We start from the raw sequence: 14,842 nt of genomic DNA, 5'->3' as shown, positions 1-14,842 counted from the left end.
TCTGAGGAACGTGTGCCCAGGTAAAGGGCTTTTCCCACTGCAGGGGCCAGGGGCCCACAGGCGTTGCTGAGCCAACGGGTCTCCTGGGCTTGGCTTCCCCGCAGGGTATCCCAGAGCCTCTTGGGAAGTGAGAGGCTCAGAGGCATTAAGACTGAGGTTGGTGCAGAAAAGAGGGTATTCCTGGTACCCCATCTGAGGACTTCCAGACAAAGAGTGGCTGGGGTGGGAGTCTGCAGCCCACTGCGCCCTGCACTCCAAGCTGTTGGCAACAGCTCAGAGTGAACTTGAGTTTTATTACTGTGCCTGGGGCCTGCAAACCCTTCCAGGTCCTAAAGAGCTTGTGGGCAAAGCTGCGGAACCAAGATGGAAAGCAACCATGTGCATCACCGAGATGGAACTGAAAACAAAAGAAACCAAGGAAAATTTCAGGATGGAACTGGTAAAAATAAAAAAAAGGACCTGCAGTTCATATTAGTATATTTTATAGAAATTGTTCATAGACTTCATTATAACACAGCATGGTTTCCCTAGCTAAATTATCAGGCCAGTCAAGTGGCCAGATTCATGAAGCAGTAACACAAATGACCTATAAAGAACGCATTTTAGATAAGTATGAGCGTCTTCAGTCAAGCCGAGCCCCTAATCCTGGTGGCCAGACACTGAGCTCTGAATATTCACAGGAAAGCTTCAGCAGGATGGGGAGCTCGACCACGTGGGCTGTGGTTCGGAACGAGAGGCGTGTTAGCGAGAACTGCCTGCCGGTCTTCAGTGCTCACAGATGAGCCTGCTGTCTGTGCGTTGCACGTGTGGTGTCCGAGGCTGGTCCCGGTGCTGGGTGAGTTCCAGCACATCCTTTCTGCTGGTTTCTCTGGCTTCAGGAAAGCTCCTGTTCAGCTTCTTCAAGGAGTGTTCTGTTTCAGTCTTATGATCTACTGGACTTTTTTTCTAACAGTTCATCCTCATCTCCTCCGCATTTACTCACTGCTCTTGCCAGTCGCTCAACTGTTCTGATGTATTGAAACTTAAATCCCCGATGAAGTAAAGCATCAAATAGATAGCTTTCACACTACATTTTAATGCACAGTTCAATATAGGTGACAAGAGTTTAACACTGTGTGCTTTAGTTTAATGCATAAATATTAAGAAAATATGTGTTCAGAAATTATGTAATCCTTACACATCCAAGTGTTCTCTTTTTTTAAAAAAAGATCTATTTATTTGAGAGTCAGAGTTACACACACACAGAGAAGGAGAGGCGGGGGGTTTGGTGGTGAGAAAATCTTCCATCCCCAATTGGCCACAATGGTCAGAGCTGCGCCGATCCAAAGCCAGGAGCCAGGAGCTTCTTCTGGGTCTCCCACGTGGGTGCAGGGACCGAGCACTTGGGCCATCTTCCACTGCTTTCCCAGGCCATACCAGAGAGCCGGATCGGGAGTGGAGCAGCCAGGACTTGGATTGGTGCCCATATGGGATGCCGGCACTGCAGATGGTGGCTTTACCCACTACGCCACAGCACTGGCCCCAGCAAGAGGTCTTACAGAAGAAAAGCTGTGGTTCTGAGGTGACAGAGATGTCACTTAAGCTGGACTCAAAGTTTATATACCAGGAAGTTTAAAAAGCAATGAAATTTAAATTGTAAACATTTTAAACCATTATAGGGCAAAAGTACCTCTCTGACGTTTTCAACCCCACTCACAGGACTCTCTCCTGGGCTTTTCTAATCGCCCCGCGGTGCTGGGTGAGGACCTGGTCTGACCCCCAGGCCAGCCGGGCTGCTGGACCAGGCGGAGCCGTCAGAAAGGCGCCTCCGATGGCGGGCGTGTGTCTAGGGGACAGGGCAGCCCCGTGGCCAATGATTGGCCTGGCAATGTGCACGTGACCCCATCTTAGCCAATGAGGTGCGAGGACTCTTTACCAAGGGATTCTGGGAAAGTCCTGCTCCTCCGCCTCACTCTCAGGGAGGACTGTGGGAGGCGACGTTTTCTGGGCGGGCTGTGGCCGCTCTGGTGGCTGCTGCCCGTCATGGAGGGACCAGAGGTGAGTGGCCTGGAGAGGGGTGGAAGGGCCTCGGGTGGGTGGCGCGGGGGAGTCAGGCAGCTCCCACGTGGTGTTGTCTCTGGAATTCCCGTCAGCGAGCGGCGTGGCTTTATGGTCCCAGCGCGGCTGTGGAGGCAGGGTTCCCGGGACTTCCAGCCCGGATGCACCGAGCGGACCGGCGACGTCCCCGGAGCGAGCACCAGGCCGCGGCCGACACGAGGGAGCCGCCGTGCGGACGCGGGCTTGGAAGCCCCCAGGAGCCCGGGTACGGTCTCTACCCGCCCATGTGTAGAAGCCGCGCGTCCACACCCTCCTGTGAAAACGCCGCAGATACAGCCGCGGAGAACACGCGAGGGGAGGGGGGAGGGAGAGACTCCATACCGTTATTTTGTTTTTCATAAGTAAGCTTCTCTTGCCTGTTACACGGCGTGGATGGAGCGTGTATTGCTGTCGTCTTTAAGGGAGCTAGGCACAGTTAACCATACCGCGCAGGGCTGCCTGATGGAGCCTACAGTTGTATTCCTTCGTGGCTTTTACGTGGGACCCGACGGGTCTTGAGAAGGAGCTCGCCCTTGTTTTCATGTGGTGACAGCACCGCCAAGGTGGGGGCGTGGTGCCCTCACCGGTGCTTGTCTGCAGGAAGGGGCCGACCGCGGCCGACCCTCAGTGGACCTGACTCCAGGATCTGTCTTTGGCTTGACCACAGGCTAAGGAAGAAGTGCCTTGCACACTGGTCGGTCGTGCGGACCAAACCAGGAAGCACTGTCAACCCAAGACGTCCTGGGACGTGTTTTCCGAGCAAGTTGGAAGTCTGTAGGTGATTCCAGCGATAAATGAAGCCCAGGTTCCAATGATGGGGGGGTGGGGGGATCTTTGCGAATTTCGTGGGTAACTAAATAAGAACTAGCATTGCATTGCAGCTTGAATATATGTGACTTTTCTTTGTCCCTGTTCAGGGTATCGAAGACATTGAATACATCCCTGAAGGTATCATAGTTGTCTCGCTCGTTGGTAATAGACTGTTTGTATGGTCGTTGATCTGCTGGGCCGTCTTCTCCCTGAAAGCAGGGACACTTCATTCATTCATTCATTCATTCATGCATTCATCCAACAAATCTTCACTGCATGTTCTTATGTTTTGTTTCATGGATCAACTTGGCCGGGCTGTAGTACCCAGCTACTCCATATCTACAAATCTACTTGTTTGTGTGTGTGTGTGTGTGTGTGTGTGTGTGTTAAGATTTATTTTCTTATTTGAAAGGCAGAGATACAGAGAGGCAGAAGCAGAGAGAGAGATGTCTTCCACCGCTGGTTCACTCCCCAGATGGCCACAACAGACAGAGCTGTACCAATCCAAAGCCAGCACCTGGAGCTTCCTCCAGGTCTCCCACATGGATGCAGGGGCCCAAAGACTTGGACCAGCTTTTACTGCTTTCCCAGGCCATAACAGAGAGTTTGACTGGAAGTGGAGCAGCCTGGACTCAAACTGGTGCCCATATGGGATGCTGGCACTGCAGGCGGTGGCAAACCCAACTGTGCCACAGTGTGGCCTGTGCATGTGTTTTGTAGATGTATTTAACATCTATAAGCACTTGACCTTAAATCAAGGGAATTGTCCTCTGTAATCCATGAGGCTCATCCAGCCAGTTGAAAGACCGTTAGAGTAAAAGCGAGAGTAACTTGAGGAAGATGAAATTCTGCCTGTGGACGTAAATCTCCCGTTTGAGAGTTTCCAGTTTCCTGGTCTAGCTGATGTATTTCAGATTTATATATGCAGCCCACACAATCCTATAAGTCGACTTCTTGCCAAAATCCCCCACCACCACTTTCATTCTCCGTAGATGCATAAAATGTCTTTCTTACATCCGTAGAACCTCCTGCTGGTTGTGTTCTCTGGTAAAATCCTGACTGATACGTCCTCTGTGTGAAGGGACTGAATATTCAGTGCTCAACAAAACAACGATGGAGTTTACAGTTATTGGGAGAATAAAAAATGGATGAGTCCTTTGTAAGTTGTGGTATGTACAAAGAAGGGAAATGACAGCTGTTGCTGATAATCGGAATTTATAAGATTGGGTGATCGGCCACCACCGCGGCTCACTAGGCTAATCCTCCACCTTGCGGCGCCGGCACACTGGTTTCTAGTCCTGGTCGGGGCGCCGGATTCTGTCCCGGTTGCCCCTCTTCCAGGCCAGCTCTCTGCTGTGGCCAGGGAGTGCAGTGGAGGATGGCCCAAGTGCTTGGGCCCTGCACCCCATGGGAGACCAGGAGAACCACCTGGCTCCTGGCTTCAGATCAGCGCGGTGTGCCTGCCACAGCGGCCATTGCAGGGTGAACCAATGGCAAAAGGAAGACCTTTATCTCTGTCTCTCTCTCTCACTGTCCACTCTGTCAAAAAAAAAAAAAAAAAAAAAAAGATTGGGTGATCAGGGTGAAAGAAGGTGCCAGGTCTTTTAACAGAAAAGGAGAAGGTCTCAGGTAGAGGGCACAGCAAAGGTCCTGGGGCCAGCTGAGTGAGTGAGATGTTTCTGAGAGTTCCAGAAGACTGAAATAGGATGAGTGTCCTCACATCTCCCTTGAACCCCTGACTCATAGACCCACTCATCTGTTTGATATACCCACATGCATTTGTGTGATTGATTTTATGTCTGTCTCCTCCAGAGATGTAAAATCAAAGTTCCATAAAGGCAGGGAGTTTGTTTTGTTCCCTTGCTCTGTCGTCAGAGTGTTAAAGTTCCTGTCTTTAGCAGGTACTCCTAAGGAGAGGGTGAATGAAGGCAGACATGAATGAATGAAGTGTTAGAACGGTGAGGAACCACTGCAGGAGTGCAGGCAGGAGGATAGGATGATACCAGCCGGCTAAAAGTGCAGGTGAAAGAGAATGAAAGGGCTCAGCCAGCGTGGGGTGAATTTCGGAGTCTGGCCCTAGTTTAAGAGGAGCATAGAGCTATATAAAGAGAGAGAGGAAATCTAGAGTGTCTCATTCCAGCTTGAACAGGAAGTGGACGATGGTTTCAGTGGTAGAAATGGGAAAACCTCTAAAGGTCAACATACTGATGTTTCCAGGACTTAGCATACGACGTTAGGACTTGTTGATAAATGAACGAAACAGTGAATTTCATTGCCATCACTGTGCTTCGGCAAAAAGCAGCTACCCTAAAGTGTTTTATAAGTTTCAATGATATTTTTAGCTTCTTCCAGGGGAAAAAAGCCGTATTTATTCCTTTAATTTCATGGCAAAAAGCAAATATCTTACTAGGTTTGAGGAACTGGACATGGATGAGTTTAGGGGACCTGTGGTTATGGTGACACTAGAGGACAGGAAAATTCCACCAGCTGCCATGAACACATGCTGTTGGTGCAGCAACCGTGGAGTGGGCGCGTGTCTATGATGGGTCTCTCTTTTTTTTTTTTTTCCAGTGGTAACTTAGTATCTTTTTTTATTTAATAAATATAAATTTATAAAGTATAACTTTTGGATTGTTGTGACTTTTTCCCCCATAACCTCCCTCCCACACACAACCATCCCATATCCCACTCCCTCTCCCATCCCACTCTTCATCAAGATTCATTTTCAGTTATCTTTATATGCAGGTGTTCAACTTAGTATAGTTTAGTAAGTATAGTGTAGTAAGTAAAGATTTCAACAGACTGCACCCACACAACCACACAAGATATAGAGTTCAACTAGTAGTTTTACTGTTAATTCTCATAGTACAACACATTAAGGACAGAGATCCTACGTGGGGAGCAGGTGCACAGTGACTCCTGTTGTTGATTTAACAATTGACACTCTTATTTATGACATCAGTAATCACCCGAGACTCTTGTCATGAGCTGTCAAGGCTATGGAAGCCTCCTGAATTCACCAACTCTGAACTTATTTAGTCAAGGCCGTATCACAGTGGAGGTTCCTTCCTCCCTTCAGAGAAAGGTGCTTCCTTCTTTGGTGGCCTGTTCTTTCTGCTGGGATCTCACTCACCGAGATCTTTCATTCAGGTCGTTGATGGATCTCTTTCCTTGTTCTCTCCCTCTGATTTAAGGCACACATTTATTTTCACTTGAAGTTTTAAAAATTTTTTTCTCTTTTTTTAATAGGAACCATGCAGAATTTATTTTTTTAAAATTTTTTTTATTTGATAGGTAGAGATATATACAGTGAGAGAAAGAGAAAAAGGTCTTCCTTCCGTTGGTTCACCGCCCAAATGGCTGCTACGGCCGGTGCTGCACTGATCCAAAGCCAGGAGCCAGGTGCTTCCTCCCAGTCTCCCATTGGGTGCAGGGCCCAGGCACTTGGGCCATCCTCCACTGCCCTCCTGGGCCACCACAGAGAGCTGGACTGGAAGAGGAGCAACCGGGACTAGAACCGGCAGCCATATGGGATGCCGGTGCCACAGGCAGAGGATTAACTTAGTGTACCACTGCGCCCGCCCCCTATTTGACTTGTTAATTAGCCATTCTCTCATGAGTGGGCAGTGGAATTTTCCGGAGGCAAAGAGACCAGTGGTATTGTAACAAACCAAATGCAAAAGCAGACAGGAAGACCCAGCTCTCTCCCACTAAGTTGAAATTAAAGAAGTTCTTGGGGTGGCCATTTGGCCTGGCCATTAGGATACCATATCCAGGTGCTGTGGTTGACTTTCCTGTTCCAGCTTCCAACAGTGCAGACCCTGGGCAGCTGCATGTGGCGGCTCAAGTGGCCGGGTCCCTGCCTGACCTGGATTGAGTTCCTGGCTTCAGCTTGGCCCAGTCCTGGCTGCTAGGGGTGTTCATGGAGTGAACCAGAGGATGGGAACTCTTTGTCTTTCTCTACTTCTAGAATAAATTTGAAAACAGGAAGGAAATCCTCAAGAATGTAAAATAATGTCAGCTTTGATGGTATCTATTTTTTACTTTGGAAAATAGTTATTTTTCAGTAAAAGAGAACACATAATGAATTATTTAAAAATAAATTCATAAATTTTAGATACATGGTTTTAATATCTACTATAGGGAATATCAATGTATATAATCCACATTAACAAAAGCTCTTTGTGTAATTCAGTAGTTTTCAAAAGGGAAATGTTGCCTTCAGCCAAAAAATTGAGAACTGTTGTCCCACGGTTGTTTTTCCTCTAAAAGAACCCTAAGGGATATCCATGGGGACTCTTTGCTGGTCCTTGGTCAGCTGCAAATTGTGAGTCCCGTGAGTTGTGACCCAGCAGCTGCAGGTGAGCAGATGTACTGGGGCACTTGGATGAAGCCCCTTGTGTTCCAGAGTCAACAGTAATGGTTTCTGTGAAGATTAAGCAAAAACTAGAAAAACAGGCTCTCAGAATTCCATTCAAGTAGCCAAGTCCACACTGAAAGAGGAACAGATGGGTCATTCTTCAAACAAAGATGTTTTAGGCATGCATAATGTGACACAGTCAAAACAGCATTGTCCCACAGCAAGCAGTGTGGGAGTCAAGACAGCTTTCCTTGCGGTCCGTTTCATCTTGGGAAAAGCAAACCTCTCTGGGCCTCAGTTTTCTCAGCTGAGGTTTGTATTGGAATCTAATAGTCAGTCATTCGTTCATGCATTTGTTTGTTCTTTTAGTCAACAAATATTAATAAACATCTCCTTAGCATCATACACATTGTTAAGCACTATGTAAAAGTAAATGACTTAATTATTTTTTTAAAAGGACAAAAGATTTATTTGCTTGAAAGGCAGAATGATACATATAGAGAGATCTTCTACCTGCTAGTTCACTCGGCAGATGGCCATAACAACCAGATATTGGCCAGACTGAAGCCATAAACCAGGAATTCCATCCAGGTCTCCAGCGTTAGTAGCAAGGGATCCAAGAACATTAGCAAACCAGGAGCATTATCAGGAAGCCAGATCAAGGGCACAGTAGATGGAATTTGATCCAATATTCAAAATGGGATGCAGCTAGCGCAAACACTGGCTTAACCCACTGCGCCAAAATACCAGTCCCATAGTAACCTAATTTTGACCCTGAGATATTCAGTCTCTGGGGAGTTAAATCGATAAGTACTTAAAATTTGTTTAAAATTTTTAAGTAAAAATAGCAGTGTGCCTTCACAATATTTTCTTTCCCCAGCTAAACACTTCCCCAACCAATATTTATTTGCAGTCAGAGTGCTTATTATCTCCCTACATGATAGCATCCAGGAGGCCAGGGACTTTGGCTTTTCAACCTAAGTTTTCCTGGCATGTGGATGACACTCAGTGACTATTTGTTGAATGAGTGAAAGTAAAAAGGACAAAAAATAAATGAAGGATAAGTATATGTACAGTGGAAAGAAAGAAAAGGCAAAGAGAGGACAGTTCTCAGGAAAACAACCGGTATATTTATTAAGAGGCTGGGTTGAGGTCAGGTGCAGGGTCCCAGGCAGAAGGGAGCACAGACAAGAGCCTAACATGTGGAAGATGGGGTTGAAAGCTGTTCAGTGCACAGAGTTGATCTGTAGGCTGGGGAAGGGGCAGCGGTAACATTCTGTGAGTCTGTGAAGCAGCGGTTGTGAAGGAACAAGCAGCTTGAGCCTCTGCCGCTTTGCTTCCTGGGCAGTGTGGACTTCGGTGCGAGCTGGTCCGATGGAGAAGTGGTTTGAGTGCGGGCAGCCTGTTAATTATCATCTCACCATGTTGGTGCTAGATTTGGTATGATTATGGTTAATGGACACTGAGTCATTACTAAGTGGAAAGAAAGCACTCAACATGTATAATCTTCAAACACCCAACAAGACAAAAGTGAGGTGGACACTTTCATTGATTCCCCTTTTATAGACGAGGATACTCCTGCTCAGTGGGCTTCCAGGACTTTACCAAAGTAAGTGGCAGAACTGGACTGTCGCAGCCAGGATCATGGAGGCCCTCAAGGGCCTCTACCCCTGATCTCCCTGCCTGTGTAGAGATCTCCCAGGGTGAAATCAGCCTGGCACATGTGTCCTGTGAAATACAGTAGACATGATGGTATGTCCTCAGAGACATCGCAACTCCAACCTTACTTTTTTGATTGCTCGCTCTTGGTGAAGCCAGCAGGCAGGAGACTCGAGCAACCTGGTAGAAGGGCCTGTATGAAGAGGAACCAAGTTCTCCCTCAAAGAGCCAACACTGACCCAGTGAGCCACCTTAAAGTGGCTTCTCCACCCCAGTGAAGATTTTAGATGACATCAGCTCCAGGCGACATCTGACAACTCATGATGGACCCCAAAACCAGACTACCCTGTGAAGTTACATGGTTCCTGAGCTATTGAGACCATAAGAAATCATGAATAAAAATTGAGAGTTAAGCCACTGGATTTGAGAGTAATTTGTTATGCAGAAGAAGATAATAGAGTTGGAATTACAATTCAGATTTGTCTGACTTGAAAACCACATTTCTTATTCTCTTTTTTGCTACCCCTGATAAGTGACTTGTCCCATTGGGTGTGACCCAGACAGTGGCCCCCGGAGGCAGCCATGGCATCTAGGAGTAATTCTAGTGTTAGGACATAGGGCAGGATTCTGCAATTAGTCAATATGCCCAGAGAGAAAGCGACTTCAAATAAAGGGTTGTTCTAATTTTCTGTTGAGATTAATTTTAAAAAGGTTTAAGGGGACTTGAGAATATGATCTTTAACTGAAGTAGATGCAATCTTTAAATGTCTATTTAATACGATTTCACTATCCCTATTTAAAATTTAATGCTATATGAAATAGATGCTAATATAGGAGTGCTGTTTTCTCCCACTCCTGCATCAAGAACCACTTTATTCCTACTGTCCATCTGCATCCTCCTGATCCTTGCTATACAGATCCATGGACTGGCAGCATTAGCATACCCTGGATTGTCAGAAATGTGGAATTTCTGAATCTCAAGCTTTACTCTAGGCCTACTAAAACAAAATATGCTGCTGGGTCTCCAGTGTTCGTGTATTGGAAGTGTAACCCCCAAATTTACATGTAGTGGTATTGCAAGTTCAGGCCTTCGGGAGGTCATTAAGATTACTTGAGGTCAAGGTGGGGTGGGGGTGGGGCTCGTGGTGGCCTTAGCGGCTTTGTAAGAAGAGGAAGAGAGACCTGAGCTAGCCACCTTCTCTGGCTCACCAGCTGATGCCCGTGCCGTGCGTTGATGCGCCAAGGAGGCCTTTAGCAGACGCAGGGCCCAAGCCCTTGGACTTGTGAGTCTCTGGAACTGTATGCTAAGAAAACCCTTATTTGTAGATTACCCCGTCTGTGATGCTCTGCTATAGCAATGGAAAATCAGCCACACTGAATTTCTGTCAGATGCCCAGGGGGTTGGTGTCACGCTGTGGTTTGGGATGCTCTGGTCTTGTAAGCACCTAGGTTACCTGTTTTCTCAGGGACGATGCTTGTGCTCCAGCCTGCATTGAACCTCTGGTGAGGCAGAGGTAGACACTGGACATTGGTGTCTCTTCACCTTAATTACAGAACTCCACTTTGGTCTGAGCAGTCAGTACACAGTTAGAAATGCTCAACTTCCTAAAATCCTTTGCACCCAGGACTGGGCACTTAGCACAGTTCAGCTTACGACCAGTGACAGGTGCAGGTCAGCTCTGAGCTCAGGGAGGGGGCTTCAGGGAAAGTTCTTTTTATCAGGGCACTGAGCTTGCATCTACCTTTTTGACTTTTACCTTGTGGTCTTAACCCTTTACTCGGCCTAGGGAATGGTTATGAGACTGTTATCTTGTAATCACAAGAACTAAAACCACAAATGAGGATGGTGGAAGGCAAAGTGAAAAGGAGATTGTGTTCTTAGTGGGACTGTCTTATAGCCAGCCCAGACTTGGACTACTTCTATATGAATTTGTTCTGTGAGAAGAACCTGATTTTTTAAAAAAATACTTATTTATTTGAAAGGCAGAGTTACAGAGGGGCAGAGGGGCAGAGGTGCAGAGGCACAGAGAGAGAGGTCTTTCATCTGCTGGTTCACTTCCCAGATAGCCACAATGGCCAAAGCTGGACTGATACGAAGCCAGGAGCCAGGAGCTTCTTCCTGGTCTCCCACATGCATGCAGGGGCCCAAAGACTTGACCCATCTTCCACTGCTTTCCCAGTGCATATCAGAGAGCTGGATTGGAAGTGGAGCAGCCAGGACCTGAACCGGCACCTGTATGAGATGCTGGCACTGCAGGCAGGGGCATTACCCGCTAGGCCACAGTGCTGGGCCTGAGTCTGATCTTTTTGATTAAGTTATTATGGTCAGGCTTGTATTCTGTGGAGCCAGCCATGATCCTAGGACACAAGTACATGTCCTCGTCACAGCAGGACAGTACTGTTTTTCATACCTTGTGTAGGTGTGTATTTCCCTGATCACCAACATTTAACCACTTGCTGTCATGCTTTTGAAAAGTGATTTTTAAAAGGCTGTGTACAAGGGTGTGGTCATATACCCAGGAATAATGACTAATGCTATGCTCATTCATTTCTCTTTTTGTTTTTGTCTGAGTCCATCTGGTGACTCCTGGAAGCAGCTGCCATGGTTTGTACCCTACAGGTTTTTAGAAGAAGCTTTGTCCCCAGTGTGGCAATGCTAAGAATGGGGCCTGGTGGGAAGTGCTGATGTCATTGGGGGTACTGCCCTCAGAAGGGATTAATGTAGTTCTCTTGGAACCCCAGGTGGTCCCCTCAAGAGGTGTTATAGAGACATCAGGCCTGGCTCTGGCTCTGCCTGGCTTCCTGTCTTGCTACGTGATGCCCTCTGCCACATCGTGATGCACCAGGAGGTCCTCACCAGAGGCTGGGCAGACGTGGCCTCTAACACTGAGATAAACCAGCGTCTTTGTAAGCCACCCAGTCTCTGGAATTCTGTGACAGTTACAGGGAGCAGATGAATACAGCAGCCACATTAGTATTCGTGGAGTGCTTGCCCAAATAGAACTTTGTTTTACAAAATAAAATAACTGGAATGGGGTCTTCAGATAGAGTTTGTGAGATCTCACATGTAAGGCAACTTCCTCTCTGATGACCCTTACCTTCTTTTTTTTTTTTTTTAAAGATATTTATTTATTTATTTATTTGACAGGTAGATTTACAGATAGTCAGAGAGAGAGAGAGAGAGAAAGGTCTTTCTTCCATTGGTTCATTCCCCAAATGGCTGCAACGGCTGGAGCTGTGCAGATCCGAAGCCAGGAACCAGTTGTTTCTTCCTGGTCTCCCATGCGGGTACAGGAGCCCAAGCACCTGGGCCATCCTGCACTGGACTCCTGGGCGACAACAGAGAGCTGGACTGGAAGAGGGGCAACCGGGACAGAATCCGGTGCAGGCGGAGGATTAGCCTAGTGCGCCACAGCACAGGCCCCAAACCTTACCTTCTATGAGGGCACCAAAGACATTAGAATAAACCCACGTATCTGGCATTTTGGATGGAGGTGCAGTCCGCAGGAAGGGGCTGGTCTAAAAGGACTTCTCTCCTGGGCAGGGCAGTTTCTCTGGGGTCTGGCATTAAAGGTGGAGTAAGCAACGAAGACACTCCTGGAGTTGGGGACAAGGATCCTGGTGCAGACAGTAGTTGTGGGCTTCCATTTTCCTAGAGAAGCAAAAGAATTCACTTTGGGTCCCAGTGTCCCGCTATAGCATATAGTGCACTTCAGGGAGCAGGAGAGAAGAGGCCATATCGACGTTGTGGACAGAACCCCTAGGAGAGCGGGAGTTTCTTCCCACAGCATTGGGCTTCCAGGGTAGTATGGGAGGGGACTGCCCTTATTTGACTGGGTTGACCCTAGGACTTTGGAGGGTTTGGAAGGACAGAGGTTGCACAGTGTCTGGCACCTGGTAGACGCCACACAGGCTTGTGGAACGTGAACCTGCTCATGTGTCTGCATCTGCAGTGTCAGTGGAAGACGACCCGCCTCCAGAATGTCGGTCAGCCTCGCTCCTCTCACGCCAGGTTGCTCAGGGTAAAGCCCCGGCATTAGGGCCAAAGACTCCGCATGAGCAGCGCTTGTGCGGCACCTGCTGCAGGGCCAAGGCTGTGCTACAGCCTCCCCACCCAGGCTGAGGCTCATTTGGCCAAAACCCGCAGCACCTGCGCAGCCTTCCCGTGCTGCTCCTGGGGTTTCTGCGCCTCCCCCTTGCTCAGCTTCTGGGTAAGAGCTGACTTGACTGTTACCTGTCATGACCTGCACTCCTGCTCACGAACAGTGAGTGCCCGCTGTGTGGCCGGTGTGCTCCGGGTGTCACAGCACCCGGGAGATTTCGTGGCCGAGAATCTGAAACAAAGGAGGGCTTGCTCTCGAGGTACAGTTCATGTGCTGCAGGTTTGCGCTTGGAAAAATGTGCCCGACTAATGTTTCTCAAATTTGAGAGCTGTGCTAACGTTTCTGAGGGAAATTTTGTTGTAAAGACTGCAGGCTTACTGTCTGTTGACTTCAGTTGAGAAATTACTCTGGGGCTGGAGCTGTGGCGCGCGGTGGTTACACCATGACCTGCAGCGCCGGCAATGCCAGTGGTGTCCCTGCTGCTGCACTTTTTTTTTTTTTAGTTTTTATTTAATGAATGCATTTTTTATAGATAAAACTTTAGGAATATAGTGGTTCTTTCCCCATATGCCACTCCCCGCCCCCCCCAGCTCCCATCCCACTTCCCTCTCCCTCGCCCATCTCCTTCTTCATTATGGTTTATTTTTAGTATGGCTTTAAATACAGAGGACCAACTCCATGCTAAGCATAGACTTCAACAGTTTGCACCCGCACACATACACAACATTTAGAGTACAGTTTGGGTAGAAAATTTGCAGTCGATTCTCATTACAATTCATTAGGGACAGAGATCCTACATGGGGAGCAAGTGCACAGTGACTTCTGTGTTCCTTTAACAATTGACACCCTTATTTATGACGTCATTCATCACCCGAGGCTCTTGCCATGGGCTGCCAAGGCTATGGAAGTCTTTTGTGACCATAGACTCCATCAGTATTTGGACACGGCCACAAGCTAAGTGGGTGTTCTCTCCTCCCTTCAGAAAAGAGTACCTCCTTCTTTGATGGCCCCTTCTTTCCACTGAGGTCTCAGAGGGATCCTCCACATAAGATATTTTTTTGTCACAGAGTCTTGGCTGCCCCACTTTCAATCCAGCTCCCTGCTGATGGCCTGAAAAACAGCGGCGATGGCCCAGGTGTTAGGACCCCTGCCATCCACCTGGAAGGCCTGGATGAAGCTCCTGGCTTCAACCAGTTGAGGCCACCTGGGGAGTAAACCAGCAGATGAAAAGATTCTCTATGTGCCTCTCTAACTCTGACTTTCAAATGAACTAATATATCTTTAAAAAGAAAAAAAAACCTACAAAACAAAAGTGTTCCTCTACTTACAAGCAGCCTCAGATGTGGTTTATCACTGCACATACTCTTTTAACAACAGGTAAGATGACTTTTTTATATCATCCTTAGGAATTGAACATTTAAAATTCCTCAAAAAACCCACAAGTCCCTGAGAACACAAGCTTATTTCTTTTTTTAAAAAGATTTATTTATTTATGTATTTATTTATTGGAAAGGCAGAGAGGCAGAGAGAGAGAGCGAGCGAGAGGGAGAGAGAGAAAGGTCTCCCATCCATTGGTTCACTTCCCAGATGGCCACAACAGCCGGACCTGTGGCAATCCAAAGCCAGGAACTTGCAGCTTCCTCCAAGTCTCTTATGTGGGTACAGGGGCCCAAGAGTTGGGCCATCTTCTATTGTTTTCCCAGGCCATAGCAGAATCTGAAGTGGATCTGAAGTGGAGCAGCCGGGACTTGAACTAGCACGCATATGGAATGCCGGCACTGCAGGTGGTGGCTTTTACCTGCTGTGCCACAGCACTGGCCCTGACAAGCTTAAT

The 14,842-nt window shown here is 47.6% G+C and overlaps 3 long non-coding RNA genes across 5 annotated transcripts in view; 2 read left to right on the top strand and 1 right to left on the bottom strand.

Moving 5' to 3' along the window:
• Positions 1-14,842, top strand: part of LOC149125993 (uncharacterized) — a 95,854-nt gene that overhangs the window by 7,003 nt on the left and 74,009 nt on the right. The window contains exon 1 of one of the 3 annotated variants that reach the window (XR_016235076.1): positions 13,034-13,116. The exons of 1 other annotated variant lie outside the window; for it this stretch is intronic. This is a non-coding gene — a long non-coding RNA (uncharacterized LOC149125993). One more of the 3 variants, XR_016235075.1, reaches the window with a different exon arrangement.
• Positions 1,909-3,204, top strand: LOC138850120 (uncharacterized). The gene is made up of 3 exons (XR_016235074.1): positions 1,909-2,037; positions 2,744-2,850; positions 2,994-3,204. It is a non-coding gene; the product is annotated as an uncharacterized LOC138850120 (long non-coding RNA).
• LOC149125995 (uncharacterized) lies at positions 12,063-13,022 on the bottom strand. Its single transcript, XR_016235073.1, has 3 exons — positions 12,800-13,022; positions 12,340-12,557; positions 12,063-12,234 (listed from the first exon to the last, which is right to left on the bottom strand). It is a non-coding gene; the product is annotated as an uncharacterized LOC149125995 (long non-coding RNA).

The sequence above is a fragment of the Oryctolagus cuniculus genome, chromosome 6, assembly GCF_051225735.1.
Source record: "Oryctolagus cuniculus isolate XC-2025 breed Fujian yellow rabbit chromosome 6, ASM5122573v1, whole genome shotgun sequence".
Lineage (NCBI taxonomy): Eukaryota > Metazoa > Chordata > Mammalia > Lagomorpha > Leporidae > Oryctolagus > Oryctolagus cuniculus.
Note: the sequence above shows the minus strand (reverse complement) of the source record. Positions and strands in the feature narration are given on the sequence as shown.